The following is a 12717-nucleotide window of genomic DNA, read 5'->3' on the forward strand; positions in this document are numbered from 1 at the left end:
TTGCCGGCTTACCAATAAACAAATAAAATCATAGCTTTTATTTATTTTTGTGAGAGACTTACGCACAGTGTACAAACGAAAAGAAACATTACACTTAAGTTCAATTGCTTTAATACAGTAATCAGAGTATGAATATGCGGTACATTTGGAAGAAGTGGATACAAAGTAAATGAAAGGGCATGAGAGTTGCATTTGAATGCACTCATTGAGTAAGTATTAAGATAGAGTCACAATCACTAAATTTTGGCAAACGGGCATATTGATGCGGTCGGTCGGGTGAAAAGAAGAGGAAGAGAAAACATCGTGACGAGCTCTAATTGGCGAGAACCATGTCTTTACTCGTATAAACAAAGAGAATGCGACCCGAAGCAAGGGCATTGTCGATTTGTCTTTGCTTAAGCACTGAGCGAGCGTACCTTAAACGTACATCCTGAAGTACATACATATGTATATTCAAACATATCGCACCCTAAATACAAAAGGGTCACAATTCAAAATACTAAGATTTTCAGGAGATACGAAAAACGTTTTATGTAAAAATTATTGTAATATTTAAAGAAAATATTGTTCCATCATGAAAATATACAACATTGAAGAAGGTTCTACTATATTTTTTTTCAATTTTATATTATGTTTGCGAAAATAATACAAAATTTTGATTTATGACTCTTTAACTGAAATTTTTTCGATTAACTAGTGATATTATCTTAAGTTGTGCCTTTTTAACTGATAAAATCTTTTAATTTTATAAGTTTCCTAACCTAATTGAACTCACTTTTCACAACTAAAGAGGCACAATGCAAAATAATATACCACGAATTTTATCACTTTTTACAGTTATAGAGGCAGAACTCAAAATAAAACTCTTTATGTGTAATAAAAGTAATCAGCTGTTCTTGAGCCCATTAACGCAACTAAAAATAATTATCTTTAGTTGATCGTGCAAAAGCAACACACTTGACATAAAAATAGACATAACTGTATTTTTCCAGTTAAAGAAGATAGTTATGTGAACGAAATATTTGCAGCAGTTAGAAATGTGTACTCTGAATTACTTTATGCAAAAAACTCAATTTTGGAAAATTTTGAGTTGTGACCCTTTTGTATTTAGGGTGCGATATGTACATTTGTATGTACGCAGAAATGCAGCACATTTGATGATATGACAAAATTTTGATTTGCCTAGTTTTGATTTTTGGACAATTTTTATATCAAATATTTTATAGTTATTTTATTTAAGGGGTTAGGGGTAGTCAGAATTTTCAAAAAATTGAATTTTTTGCATTTTCTTAAATTATAATATCCTAAAAATATTGTGTGCAAATTTGAAATGAATATTATATTATATTATATATATTGAAATATTTATTTTTCGAGTTATTCAACAATTAACAAAGGGCGCTTCGGAGCGGATAGCAAAACTTTAAATGCATTTTTCTCAAAACTATGTTTTTTGGCGGCCGCCGTGGCCGAATGGGCTCGTGCGTTACTACCATTCGGAGTTCAGAGAGAACGTAGGTTCGAATCTCGGTGAAACCCCAAAATGAAGAAAAAAGTTTTTTCTAATAGCGGTCGCCCTCCGACAGGCAATGGCAAGCCTTCGAGTGTGTTTCTGCCACGAAAAAAGCGTCTCATAAATATCTGCCCTTCAGAGTCGGTTTGAAGACGCACATCACACATAAGAAGAGGAGCTCGGCCAAATACCCAAACAGGGTGTACGCTCCAATTTTATATATATGTATATAGTATATATATATTTTTTTTTGAACTGGTAGCTGGTCACTGTAATTTCAAAACCACTTGTAGATTTCAATAAAATTTGTACTGCTTAGAAAATGTTCCCTGAGGCCGTCATATTGTTAATTAAAAAAAAAAAGAAACTTCGATCGGGCACAAGATTATCTATTAATAAAACTAATTTCTCTTGTCCGATTGATTTTAGATGAATCTCCAAGGACTTGTGATGATCATCGCAAGGGACTTCTGGAGAAACGAGCTGCACATAAACAGCGATAGCTTTTACAATTATTAATTTTTTTTTTGAAATTTTGCTGAAGTCAAGTCGAAACATGATGTATTAATGCTATGTTTTTATTTTTGTAAAATAAAGCAAAAAAATATTTTTGAAAACCATGATTTTTTCGGACCTCTGACTATCCTTAAATACGCATTTATGTAGCATAAAAGTAGATAATTTTATACCCACCAGACATTACTATTTGACGTCCTATCCTTCAACTATGAGTTAGAGCATCTTATATACAGTATGTCAAGAATGAATATTGACATTGAAAATAAATTTAATTTTTTGACTTTAATAGCAAAAAATAGCATTCTTTATTTATCTTTGACTTTGTACTAATTTATATTTATTCACAGCATTAAAAGGGAATTAATGAAAAACTTCAAATTCTTTGGAAAAAACCACTAAAGCAACAAAAACAAATACCACACTATTTCGACATTGTCAATAAACTGAAAAACTAAAAAAAAAAACAAACCCGAATATCAAGGATTTGGCTTAGTTTAGCCCACTAAGGAACAAATTTGTATCAAAATTCATTCAATTCCATTTACTTTTTGACCATCATTGATCGCCTTTATTTCTCGACAGGGTGATTTGCGTATCCTCTTATTTTATACTCCCTACTCTATGTAAAAACGAGACAGGCAGTGTATTGGAGTGGAAACGGGGGCCAGTACATGGTTCTCGCCTATAAAAAATAATTCTATGTTATTATTTACTCAATGATGCATTCCAACATATTTGTCTATATTTCGAACTCAAATAGAAGTTAAATTCACTGTACGCTCACTCAACTCTACGCTGTGAAATTTACAAACACAAAAATGCCATTCAAGGGGTAGTGGAACTTTAGTTCTTTTTTTTTAATTATAATTGTTGTTGTTGCATTTGTTGTTGTGGTGATTTCTGTTGATGTTGTAGCAGCATAAACATTCGCCATACGTGTAAGAGGAATTCTGCTGGATTGACGGATATAAATCCGTGTCGTTCCGGTAAATTGACCGTCGTGGTGGCCTCGGAAAAATATGTCTCGATTTGTAAATTTGCATGTAAAACCGTTCCGTGCACTGCGTGCGCCGCTTGTGACCTTAAATGCATTCATGTCAAAACTGATTGTTTTTTTTAATTGGCTGGAAATATAACGCAAACAATTTTCAACCGTTTCACCAACACTTTTTTTAACTGCATCCTTAAAAATATGATACTTTTTCTAGAGAAGTGCTCAGAGTTTTTTAAGTTGCTTATTTAACTTTTTGATTTTTTTTTTTAATTTTTTCAGGGAACACCTGCTTGGATGTGTAGGTAGTTTTCATCCATTACCAAGCTTGAATAGGCGTTCTGGCAACCTACTTATTCGAATCTAAATTCCTAATGAATCGTCAAATTCATAGCCTCGGATAAATAATCGAAAACCCTCGTTGACAGCTTTTGGCTATCGTATAAGAAATTTTCAAAGGAGAAAATTAAATAAAAAACAAAAATAAATTTGTTGTTAGCTGATGATTCTTAAATAAATGTATATTAAAATTATATATACAATAATTTAATATGGGATTGCATTTAAACTGGGTATGAACCTTATAAAGTAATATTTTTTAATTTTCAAATGCAATTAAATATCAAGGCCAGCTAATGCCGAAAAGTTTTCTTACAAAAAACGTCTAACTTTGCCATTAGCGCAATTAAAATATTATAAAATACTGGTTGGGTGACAATAAAAAAATCTTGTGATAATAAATTTGTATTAAAAATTTCAATGTAAATCACCGAGAAACAGGATTTCGAAAGTTTTTTTTTCTGTAATAATGCGTATTTTAAATTATTGTTACAATTCTAGACAACAACTGAAATTTATATTCAAAACGAACCAGTCGCATAAGTCAGTTTAATGCCAAAAATGCACAAAAGCCCTAATGCACCTTTTTATGTCTTACAAGAGTAGCTAAAAATATCTTAAAACTTGAACAAGAGATATTTTTCGTAAAATATGAAGTCATTATTTTGACTTAATGCTTTAATTGCTTCTTCTTTTTCCAGACATATTTTAATGCGCAGGGCCAGAAATTATAAAAAAAAAAGGTTTTTTCTAAAAAATTGCTAGCGATCTGAGTTTTGGTAATGACTTATAGGAGCTTAAAGGGCGCTTCGAAAATATGTAAGTAAAATTGGTTTAAATCAAATCAGTAGTTCTTTATAACTTTATTAGAACACAATTTCGTGATTAACACTAGAAAGGCGAGCAGTGGTCATGCGATTTATTTTGATATCTTACTCGCTTTGCCTTTGTATAAAAAAATACTTCTTTGGCATAAAGAAATCACCTCAGAAATAGTTTTTTGATTAATTTGTAGAATTAATAACCACCATCGAAGCGGGCTTAGATGCTATTATTAAAATAGAAATTTTAGTTTCCTTCTAAACTGCATTTTTTATGTGTCAGCCAGCTGCCAGAGTTTGAGCCATATTATTTGCACTACAAGGCGAATATATACTCGTATAAGGAAAGTCACTAGAGTAACAACAACATTCACATATATTTAGTTTTTAAAATTTGGAGGTTTGAAAGTTAGAATTTCAACCGCAATGTGAACAAACAACCAAAGCAACAATAAGTACCAGCGGATTTTGACATTTAAACCATCAAATCGTAAAAAAAAATCGGATGCTTCAGGGACAACACCTTGCGAATACAAAAGATCTTACCTAGGGTTTACACCAAGCACTACTCCGAAGACAATTGAAAATACGCCAAAAAGGAAAACAATTGTTTGTGTTATAGGTTAGGTTGGTATGGTTGCCCAAGGAATGAGCACACTTGGACGAAGAAAAAAACGGGTTCGTCCTTTGCGATATGAAGGAGGTGAGGTGAAAGAGGAAGACCGATTGGATACAGGGAGAGGGTGGGGAGAGGGGGTGCTGGGATGGTTAGGAAGGTGGGTTTAGAGTGTATGGACTGCGAACGATGACTGTGCTGCGTTTGCGTCAACCGCTTTGTGCTGCTGATGAAATTCATCAGATTTCTAATGTCAACGCCAACTATATCAGCAGGCGTAGCAAAGAAGTAAGAGCCAAGATGCCTGGATCTTAGCCTCGGCAGAACAGGGCAGCTAAGGAGAAGGTGCTGCGATGATTCCTCCTCATCCTCCATACATCCAGCGCAAAAAGGACTCGAGGTGATTTCAAGTCTCACAGCATGCATTCCTCGCGCATAGTGACCTGTGGGAAAACCCACGAGATTCGAGAGCTGATATTTTGTCAACCTCAGAAGCTCGCCCGAGCGCCCCCGGTCCACACGTGGCCAGAAGGATTTCGAGACCTCACAAGTTTGTGTACTTGCCCAATGCTCGCTGAGTTGGCGCGATGCCGATCTTTCCAGGAGCAGACTGCAGGTAGTCAGGGGGATCCCAATTGCATTATAGAGGCAATACACTTTTAAGCAATCGCCGTTAGTGTCGTTTCTTATAAATTACTTGCGCTAACTGCGATTCTTTCGCGAATCACAACGAAACGTCGCCGATTTAGCCAGTTACATCCAATCATTTGCCAAACTTACTGCCTTTAAAAAATCAGAGACAATGAGATAAATGTGAATGTATTAGTAAAAAGTGTGAATGGATTGGCATTGTCTTTGCAAAACTGTCCCGCGTAAACGCCATGTTAAGGTCGAAGTGTGATGCTCCCTTTTTTTACTCTATTTACCCTCTTCTATTCCACTTTTTTGTAGCAATCGTGTAAAGAAAACAACTTTTCAGTTTGGGTGAAAATAAAAAAAGAAGAATTTCATGTAGTAATCGAATCTTTGAATCGTTCCCACGACAGTCGGTTCTACATTACCGGAACGACTTGGACTTATATCCGGCCAAGGACTGTCAGTCTAGCAGCATTCTTCGTATATATGGGTAAACATTATCCAGTTTATGATTGCCCAACAACAACTTATAAAAGTTAAAAAACCGAAAAAACCAAAGGGTGGTTGGATAAAGTTCATGGCACAAATGCACCATTATTACGAGTATTATTGTTATTATGAGGAGATTTAGAACTGGGACCTGAGAGATCTATTGTGCGCTCCTCTTGGATTTAGAGCATTTCGCTGAGCCCATTTTCCTCAATAAATTTGTATCATTTCATTGAGTTATATTTCCTTCTCTGGTAAAATATGTTTACTCAGGTGTTTGTGCCGCTTTCGCATCAGTGCTGGGGCAATGCCAGCACATGCGTAGCGGTTTCATCTTCCTTTATACAGAACCGGCAAATTTCTAAAATTTTCTAACGACTCTAAGTTTAATTAAAATTAAATTTAATTTAATTCCATGCAATCTTTAAATTTGTGTAGGTTACCTATCATAGATTTTGATTGTGATAAAGCCGTTAGATTGTCCCAAAAATATATTCTTCGCCTTTCCTCTACTTCCTGTGTAAGAGAGAAGAAGTTACGTACTTTTTTAAGCCATTCAACTGCTCTGGACCTATGAACGGGAGACTGGCCTATGCTTGGCTAATTTCTCTGCCATTTCGTTCTCAGTTATTACTATGTGCCTTGGAATCCATAGCATACCTATATTACTTGTCTGTTCTGGCCTAAGATATTCAGGTTATCAAGACATTCCAGCGCCACAATTAGTTTTTTTTTGTCGGAAAAATATACCTAAACGGAGTCATATGTGTACAAACAATGAAACCCAATGAAACCAATGAAATTCACATGAGTGTTGTAAAAAATCGAAGAATGAAAGTGCACGAGCTAGTTGGCATTCCAAAGATCTTAGGAGAACGTATGCGAACGCGTTACAGTCAAAAATTTTATACGAAGAAGCTACCCATCCACTATGTGGGTAAGACGTTTGCTCATTGTGGACCAAACACATAAACGCTTCTTCATCCACAGTCTCCAAAGCTGGCCTCTTGCAATTTTTGTCTGTCGCCAAAGTTTGTAAAATTTTACAAATAAATTTAAAAAAGCTGGTACTAACAGCTAAGACTTTCGGGTTATTTTTTCAAATTGTAAAAATAAACTGTATTTAATATTAATATCAATATCTCGAAACATGGTGGTAACACATGGGAACTGAAGCATATTTTGAATAGATGAGAAAAAAATATTATTTTTTAAATTTATTTTTTTAATTTTTTATTCTCTTTAAATTGTAGATAAAAATAGTACTTATTGTTATTGTTATGACAGATTATATGAAAAAAATGGAGATCTAAACAAAAAAAAATTTTTTTGGAATGCACTCAAAAGTTGAACACGATTGGTACAAATGTATAGCGCCGAAAGACTTCGATGAAAAATAAAAAACAAATTACCAAAAAATTTTTTAATCAACTTATCAGTCTGCCCTTGTTTATACAGATAACGTGTACACTAATATATTCGTATAAAAATTAATCTTCAAGCTAGAAATGTTCTTTTATGACTCTGCCCTACTTAAATTTCACTGAAAATCGGCGCTTAGCTTAGGTATATAAAGTTCGTTGTCCGATTAGTTTATTTTGCAGTAGAGGTTACGTAAATTTATGTATTTTTATTTTTTTATTTCATATTTTCTCCTAGTTAGTTCATAACTTTAAGTTTTATTTTGTTTTCGTTTACATATTCCTCAACGCGATTTTTTGCCTCACTACATGGCTGCTAATTTTGCAAGAGTTTTTATTCACTTAATTACCTAATTTTTTTGAAGAAAATATATACAAAATATTTACGTAAAATTTATAAAATGTATAAAACTGCTTGGTTTAACTTAGTATTTATTTGAAATACCTTAATTGGCTGTTACCACAAATCACAAATCACAAAAAACACTTAAGTGCTAATATTTTTAGTTTTTAAACGGATGTTCTTAGCCGTAGTATTTTCCTATACCCGTTTGGCAATTTTTTAATTGCTGTTGATTTTGGTAGTTTTTGCTTGCCAAGATTTCAATGTGAAGGAACGTGATTTTAACACTTTTTTCTTTACTTTCGCGTCAACGTTGTTTGTCGGAAGTTTAGCTCTGTTGTAGTTTGTTTATATAAATTTGCATATATTTACTTGCAAATCATTGGCTGCTGATTGTCTATGGCGTCACTACTCTTCTATTTATGTAAATCTAGACGTGGCTACAAATATGTGCCTGTTGTATAAAAATTCCCTTAATTCAAAATGCTAAGGTTTGGCAGTGATTCCTCCATTTCCTAGAGTACCACGAAATGCCTGCTCATTCTTCTGGCGAACCCCTTTTGACGCATGAAATGACTACTGATAATTAAGATTAGTAATCTTTGTTCGATTTGTGTTTATACGCAATTTTGAAAAATTTGAAAATTCAATTAAATGAACACGAAAATGTTCACGATGATTTGTCTATGTAAATTTGAGCATCCAATTCGCACCTTTTGGCCTCGAAGTGCGTTCTTTCTAGTAAAGTGAAATAGTTATTTTGAGAAAATAAATGCCTTTTTGTGTTATACATTTGAAAGCTATTACATACATACACACATACATATGTACATAAATGTGCTTTGTCATACTTGGCATATTTTCCTTGTGAAGTGCTAACGAAATTGGTATGCCACTACATGCAAACGTGCGTATATGTATAGTATATGTATGTACATTGGAGTAATTTATTGTATTTTTTCGACATCAGAAATATCGTTTGTTTGTTCATGAAAAGAATACCTTTCGCGTTATAAAATATTAGCGAGAGAGGATTAGTGGAAGGAGTATTCCACAGAATTATGAAAGATATAATGAATCACCAATTCGATAAGTGTTCAGCATTGTCGAAAAATGTTGTTATTTTAAACAATTTCTTTGTAATTTAAAAAAAAATGTATTTAACATATTTTTTTTATAAAGAATTTTTTTTTTCAAAATATCCTTTTGTAAAAAAAATTGTTTTTTCTATTTGTTGCGTGTTTGTTTTTTTTTTCAAAACATTTATCGCTAATACCTTTTTTCGAAAAATTTTTGTTTCAAAACATTTTTTGTCAAACATTTTTTTTTTATTTGCTTCGTTTTTGTTTTTTTTTTCCAAACCATTATCGCTAATACCTTCTGGCAAACAACTTTTCTCAAAAATATTTGTTTCTTTTTGTTTATAATTAAATCGATTTTTTTTTAATATTTTCAAACATTTTCGCTCACTAGTATTTTCTGCCCAAAACTTTTTTTTATGTTTTTTTTTATATCTTATTGAAAAAATTTTCTTAATATTTTTATTCAATTATATTTTTTGCCGAAGTTCTTTAGTCGAAAAAATTTTTTAATGGTTTTTTTTTTAAAACATGTTTTGCTTAACAAATTTTGTTTTTTAATTTGTATATTTTATTTCAACACATTTTTCGCTAATTTCTTTAGGCAAAAATTTCTCCTTAAAATTTTTTTTTGTAATTTTTCCAAGAATCATTTTTGTAATTTAATTTAAATTGTTTTTGTTTTTTCAAAAGTTTTTGGTTTTTTTTAACATTTTTTTTTTATTAAATTTTTTTTGCCGAAATTCGTTAGCAAAAAAAAAATGTAATGTTTTTTTTTCAAAACATGTTTTGTTAAACAATTTTTTTTTTAATTTGTATTTTTTATTTCAACACATTTTTCGCTAAAATTTTCAGGCAACATTTTTTCCTTAAAATGTTTTTTTTTCAACACATTTTTCGCTAACATTTTTAGGCAAACATTTTTCCTTAATCATTTGTTTTTTTATTTTTGTTGTGCCGAAACTGTTTTTTTCAGAAATGTTACTTTTATATCTTATTAAAAAAATTCTTAATATTTTTATCCAATTACATATTTTTCCCAAATTCTTTTCTTAAAAACATTTTTTTTAATGTGCATTGAGTTTTGGCTAAAATAAAATAATGTGATATATAAAAAATTTAAACTTCAGTTTACAGTTATGATTGATTTAATTTACATTTCGGTTATTTTTATACATTTTTTAATTGTTAATATTTTAAAATATTATTTTATTCATTTTATATATTGTAATTATTTATTTTTTATCTTAGGCATTTATTTTTAATTATTATAATGGACTATGAATAAGTTCGTGCTGTTTTTTTTCGAAATTTGAAACTTTATTGACGTAAAATGGTTACAAATTTAATATTCAAAATATTGTCCATCGCTTACTACTACTTTTTCCCATCTTTCTGGCAATTCACGGATTCCCTTTGTGAAAAATTCGGTCGGTTTTACCGCAATCCACGAATCGATCCATTTTTTGACTTCATCGTAATTACGGAAGTGCTGGTCAGCCAGGCCATGTTGCATCGATCGGAAGAGATAGTAATCGGATGGCGCAAGGTCTGGACTATACGGCGGGTGGGGTAGGACATCCCATTTGAGCGTTTCTAAGTATGTTTTGACCACTTGTGCAACATGTGGCCGAGCATTGTCATGTTGCAAAATAACTTTGTCGTGTCTATCGGCGTATTGCGGCCGTTTTTCTCGCAGTGCTCGGCTCAAACGCATCAATTGTCGTCGGTAGACATCCCCCGTAATCGTTTCATTCGGTTTCAGTAGCTCATAATACACAACACCCAGCTGGTCCCACCAGATACACAGCATAACCTTCAGGCCATGAATATTCTGCGCCGACGTCGATGTTGAAGCATGGCCAGGGTATCCATACGTTGCCCGACGTTTTGGATTGTCGTAATGGACCCACTTTTCATCGCCAGTCACAATTCGATGCAAAAAACCCTTTCTTTTGTGCCGTTGAAGCAGTTGTTCGCATGCCATAAAACGGCGTTCAACGTCTCTTGGCTTCAATTCATACGGCACCCAATGGCCTACCTTTCGGATCATTCCCATGGCTTTTAAACGTTTGGAAATGGTTGATTGATCAACTCCCAAAGTTTTTGCAACCTCTTCTTGCGTTTGAGCCGGATCTTGATCGAGCAATTCCTCCAATTCGGTATCCATGAACTTTGGCGGCGCACCCTCGCGTTCTTCGTCTTCCAAGCCAAAATCACCACTTTTAAAGCGTGCAAACCACTTCTGGCACGTTCGCTCAGATAGAGCATGCTCACCATAAACTTCCACCAAGATACGATGACTTTCGGCTGCTTTTTTCTTCATATTAAAATAATGAAGAAGAATTCCCCGCAAAAACACATTATTTGGCACGAAATTCGACATTTTCAAGTGTGGTAAAAATATTGTTGTTTACGCTTCAAATAAAAAACTTATACTGACGTTTGTGCCTTACGACAGTAGCTCTCCAATGAATGTTTGGAAATGTGGATCGATGGAATAATAATCAAGTTACGCCATCTGTTGTAAAACCGCACGAACTTATAAATAGACCTATTAACATTTTAAATATTTAAGTATTTATGTTTTAGTTTAATTATTTATTTTTTATTATTCTTAACATTTTAAAATATTATTTTATTTAATTATTTATTTCTTATTTTATTATTTATTAGTTATTATTAACATTTTAAAATATAATTTTATTTATTTCTAATAATTTTTATTTTATTTACTTAATTATTTATTTGTATATTTTAAATGTTGACTTGATATTTTTTTTATTTTAACTATTTATTTTTTTAATATTAACATTTTGTAATATTATTTTATTGTTTTCATTTCTCTTTTAATTGCACACCACTGCGAAGTAAGATAATTTAATACGAAAAGTGGCCTCTTTAAATTAATTAAACGCATAAAATAAAAAAAAATTCGCTGCTTCACTTACTCGACTCAGAGAAAGCACAGCACGAAAGGGTCTGCATAGAGATTGCAGTTCCGTTTATTGTTTGTTTGTTTAGAGTTATTTCACTACGAAATTTACATATGTCATAAGCGCTCTTGGAGTGTTGTTGTTTTTTGCAATTCTATGAGAAACCTTTTGTATTCAAATAAACCATTGTACAGCTTAGGAACAGAAACTGGATACTATATTTGCATGACTGTGTCTTTTTTTAAACTTATTTTTGCACTATTGAGAACACTGAGTTCAGCTTAGGCAGACTTGCTGATAATAAAAAGCCACAGACATAATAAGAGTTGAATGTTTTCTTTGTTTCATAAACATTTGCATGCCCTAACGCACTTACATATGTATGCATGTATGCATGTGCAGATGTCAAGTGATGATCCATTTTTTACCTTTATCAAGTTTTGTTCACTCCAACGCTCTTATCACACAACACTGAATTCTGCTTATCTTCATATTACGGAAGTAAATGAATATGTAAACAGTAGGCAAGAGTTAAGTTCAGTTGTACCCGAAAAGAAGCGCGCTTTGTGGACGCTACACTCTGGAGATACAGATACGAATAAAATATTGACTGTGGCGCGTATCAATTTATTATCGGTCAGCTAAGTCACAAAACTAAATGCTAACAGTTAGTCGGTCGGTGGGTCGATTGGTGACGCAGTGCCTTGTCAAGCGCGTTCACTCGTTGCGCGTTGAAAAATCAAACTGAAAAGCTCGCTTATTTAGTATCTTTTCCAACTGCCAATTGAAGCGGCAGCAGCGGCTGCAGCGGCAACAGCAATGGGAACCGTAATGGCAGCAACAAAATCAACGGGAATGAGTAATCACAATTACCCAGTAAGCCGAAGGGAGGCTTTTGTGACGTTAACTTTTGAGTTTAAGTTTTAGGTGTAAAAAAAAAGAAACAAACTTGTCATACCTTGTAGATATTTTCCTGAACAGCTGGGACGTATGAAAATAGAGCAATAAAAAAAA

General features: G+C 32.8%; 1 protein-coding gene across 3 annotated transcripts in view; it reads right to left on the reverse strand.

The window, feature by feature from the left end:
- LOC128862824 (ATP-binding cassette subfamily G member 4) overlaps positions 1 to 12497 on the reverse strand; it is a 53153-nt gene extending 40656 nt beyond the window's left edge. The window contains exon 1 of one of the 3 annotated variants that reach the window (XM_054101582.1): positions 12132 to 12497. The gene's annotated coding sequence lies outside the window, so the exon portion shown is untranslated. Of the gene's footprint in view, positions 1 to 11718; positions 12013 to 12079 lie in introns of those variants that run through there. The other 2 variants (XM_054101583.1, XM_054101584.1) reach the window with 2 other exon arrangements.
- Between the last annotated feature and the right edge of the window lie 220 nt (positions 12498 to 12717).

The sequence above is a fragment of the Anastrepha ludens genome, chromosome 5, assembly GCF_028408465.1.
Source record: "Anastrepha ludens isolate Willacy chromosome 5, idAnaLude1.1, whole genome shotgun sequence".
Classification (NCBI taxonomy): domain Eukaryota; kingdom Metazoa; phylum Arthropoda; class Insecta; order Diptera; family Tephritidae; genus Anastrepha; species Anastrepha ludens.